Source organism: Arachis ipaensis, chromosome B3, assembly GCF_059453495.1.
Source record: "Arachis ipaensis isolate K30076 ecotype BB chromosome B3, ASM5945349v1, whole genome shotgun sequence".
Lineage (NCBI taxonomy): Eukaryota > Viridiplantae > Streptophyta > Magnoliopsida > Fabales > Fabaceae > Arachis > Arachis ipaensis.
The window spans coordinates 24,035,464-24,039,494 of NC_142438.1; the positions used below are offsets into that span (position 1 = coordinate 24,035,464).

The 4,031-nt window shown below is 31.4% G+C and overlaps 1 non-coding gene across 1 annotated transcript; it reads left to right on the forward strand.

The window, feature by feature from the left end:
* Window positions 1-1,664: 1,664 nt before the first annotated feature.
* On the forward strand, window positions 1,665-1,772 carry LOC148570070 (small nucleolar RNA R71). Its single transcript, XR_015908489.1, has one exon. It is a non-coding gene; the product is annotated as a small nucleolar RNA R71 (small nucleolar RNA).
* The last annotated feature ends 2,259 nt before the right edge of the window (window positions 1,773-4,031 follow it).

Sequence of the window (4,031 nt, forward strand, 5' to 3'; positions counted from 1 at the left end):
GGTCAACTTTTTAAAAGCAAATGTTACAGAGTAAAAGTCATGAACTTGTGGACATGATGACTATTTTCTACTTAGCTATTTCAACTCTCTTTTGTTATTATATTTTTTGCAAACTTAGATGATATTGTGATCTTACAACAATTTTTATAAGTTAAATTTGATGGGAAATGTTCAATTATTTTTCTTTAGTGACTTAATTCAAATAGTTTAGATTATTTATTGACACTAAATAATTAAAAAAACTGAAATTAATTTCATTCACGAGAAAACTATTGTAAATAAAAAATTATATATATAAAAAAAATCGTTGTCAATAGTTACAAAAGACAATGGTGTTAAAACCGTTGTCAAAGATGACTACATAATAAAATCGTTGCCAAAACACGACTCCAAAGGTAATGCTTTAAAACCGTTATTTTAGATGACTATAAAATGGCAATGGTATTAAAACCGTTGCCGAAAACGACATCAACAGTAACGCTTTAAAACCGTTGTCCTAGATGGCTATAAACTGGCAACGGTTTTAAAACCGTTGCCGAAACTTGGCACCAACGGTAACGGTTTAAATCCGTTGGCTATGTGAATAATAAAACCACAACAGTTTAAAACCGTTGCCTATCCAGTTACGATTTTAAACCGTTGTCATGTTAATAGGAACGGTTCGAAACCGTTGCTTATTGAGTAACAGATCAAAACCATTGTTTAAAATTTTCCGTTAAAATCGTTGTCTAAAATTTTCCGTCAAAACCGTTGTCTATGCCACTAACTGTGGCAACGGTTTTTCGGTTACCCTTGCCTTAGGTAAAAAACCATTACCTTTGAGCATTGGTAACGGCCGCATATACCACAGGTCAAAAACCGTTGCCAAAGCGTTGCCTAAAGTTTTGTGAACGGTTTTTCAATCTACGGCAACGGTTTTTGACCGTTGCGAAAAGCCTTATTTGTTGTAGTGTTGGGAGAGTACTAGGAGGAGTTTCAGTAACTCTTTTACTCAGCTGACCTACTTGTGCCTCCAAATTTCTGATGGAGGACCTTGTTTCAGTCATGAAACTGAGAGTGGTCTTAGATAGATCAGAGACTATGGTTGCTAAGTCAGAGAGGCTCTGCTTAGAATTCTGTGTCTGTTGCTCAGAAGATGATGGAAAAGGCTTGCTATTGCCAAACCTATTTTCCACCATTATTATTATTGAAGCCTTGTTGAGGCTTCTGTTGATCCTTCCATGAAAAATTAGGATGATTCCTCCATGAAGGATTATAGGTGTTTCCATAGGATTCTCCCATGTAATTCACCTCTTCCATTGCAGGATTCTCAGGGTCATAAGCTTCTTCTTCAGAGGAAGATTCTTTAGTACTGCCGGATGCAACTTGCATTCCAGTCAGATTCTGAGAAATCATATTGACTTGCTGAGTTAATATTTTATTCTGAGCTAATATTGCATTTAGAGTATCAATATCAAGAACTCCTTTCTTCTGATTCATCCATTATTCACAGGATTTCTTTCAGAAGTATACATGAACTGGTTATTTACAACCATCTCAATGAGTTCCTCGGCTTCTGCAGGGGTTTTCTTCAGATGAAGAGATCCACCAGCAGAGTGGTCCAATGACATTTTGGACAATTTAGACAGACCATCATAGAATATATATAAGATGCTCCATTCTGAAAGCATGTCAGAAGGACACCTTCTGATCAATTGCTTGTATCTTTCCCAAGCTTCATAGAGGGATTCACCTTCCTTCTGTCTGAAGGTTTGGACTTCCACTCTAAGCTTGCTCAACTTTTGAGGTGGAAAGAATTTGGCCAAGAAAGCATTGACCAACTTTTCCCAAGAGTTCAGCCTTTCTTTAGGTTGTGAGTTCAACCATATCCTAGCTCTATCTCTTACAGCAAAGGGGAAAAGCATAAGTCTGTAGACTTCGGGATTAACCCCATTGGTCTTGACAGTGTCACAGATTTGCAAGAATTCAGCTAAGAACTGATGAGGATCTTCCAATGGAAGTCCATGAAACTTGCAATTCTGCTGTATTAGAGAAACTAATTGAGGCTTAAGCTCAAAGTTGTTTGCTCCAATTGCAGGAATTGAGATGCTTCTTCCATAAAAGTCAGAAGTTGGTGCAATAAAGTCACCAAGCATCTTCCTTGCATCTCCACCATTGTTATTGGGTTCGGCTGCCATGTCTACTTCTTTTTCGAAAATTTTTGTAAGGTCCTCTCTAGAGTGTTGTGCTTTAACTTCTCTTAGCTTCCTCTTTAGAGTCCTTTCAGGTTCAGGATCAGCTTCAACAAGAATGTCTTTATTCCTGTTCCTGCTCATATGAAAAAGAAGAGAATAGAAAAGAAGATGAATATTCTATGTCACAGTATAGAGATTCTTTTATGTGAGTATAAGAATAGAAAAATAGAAGAATGAGGTAGAGAGAGAATAAGAGAAATTCGAACACAGAGAGAGAGAGAGGGGGTTCGAATTATGAGTAGAAGAGAAGTGTTAGTAAATAAATAAAATAAATAGAAAGAGATAAGAGAGAGAGTATTCGAATTTTAAGAAGAGGGAAAAGAAAAATATTTTTATTTTTATTTAATTAATTAAGTTAGAATTCGAAATTTAAGAAAAGAAATAAAACAAATTAAAATTTAAAACAATTAGTTAATTAAAAAGAATTTAAAAAAAGTGGTTAGTGATTTTTGAAAATTAGAAGTGGAAAAGTAGTTAGGTGGTTTTGAAATAGTAAACTTCTTTAAATTTAAAACAAACAAGTCAAGTGGCTAATTGAAAAAGATTTGAAAATAAATTTTGAAAGGATAAGAAGTTAGAAAAAGATTTTGAAATTAAGTTTTGAAAAAGATATGATTGAAATTTATTTTGAAACATATTTGAAGAAGAAATTTAAAAAGATTTGATTTTGAAAATTAAAGTTGATGACTTGACTAACAAGAAACTACAAGATATGATTCTAGAATTTAAAGATTGAATCTTTCTTAACAAGAAAGTAACAAACTTGAAATTTTTTGAATCAAAACATTAATTGTTAGTAAAGTTTTTGAAAATATGAAATAAAAAAAAAAGATTTTGAAAATTTATTTAAGAAATTCGAAAATATTAAGAAGAAAAATGAAAAAGATTTGATTTTTTGAAAAAGATTTGAAAAGATAAAATTTTTAAATTTGAAATTTTGACTTGACTACCAAGAAACTAAATTTAAAAAATTTTGACTAAATCAACCCAAAATTTCAAAATTTATGAGTAAAATAAGAAAAAGATATTATTTTTTATTTTTTGAATTAATGAAGAAAGAGAAAAACAACAAAATGACACAAGACATAAGAAATTAAGATCAAAACAAATAATGCATGCAAGAACACTTTGAATGTCTACCAAGAACACTTTGAAGATCATGATGAACATCAAGAACATATTTTTGAAAATTTTTAAGAAAAGAAACACATGCAAGACACCAAATTAAAAATTTTTAATGTTTAGACAATATGAATTCGAAATTGCATATGAAAAACAAGAAAAAACACAAAACAAGAAAATCACAAGATTAAACAAATAAAATCATCAAGAACAACTTGAAGTTCAAGAAAGAACACATGATGAATTTTCGAAAATCCAAGAAAAATTAAAAACATGCAGTTGACACCAAACTTAAAATTTGACACAAGACTTAAACAAGAAACACAAAATTTTTTTAGTTTTTATGATTTTATTAAATTTTTTATATATTTTTCAAAATTATTTTGGAAAAAGAAAATAAACAAATTCAAAATTTTTAATAAGAATTCCAGGATTCGTGCAATGTTAGTCTAAAGTTTCGGTCCAAAAGAATTAGACATGGCCAAATGATCAGCCAAGCTTTAGCATAACAAATACAGATATGTCCTTTCTACAATAGAAAGTGGAAACCTCAGTCCAAAAGATTAGACATGGCTTAACAGCCAGCCAGGCTTCAACACATCTCAAGAAGCTCTAGAATTCATTCTTAAAAACTTTGAAGAACAATTTTTTGAAAACTTTTTTTTTGAATTTTTC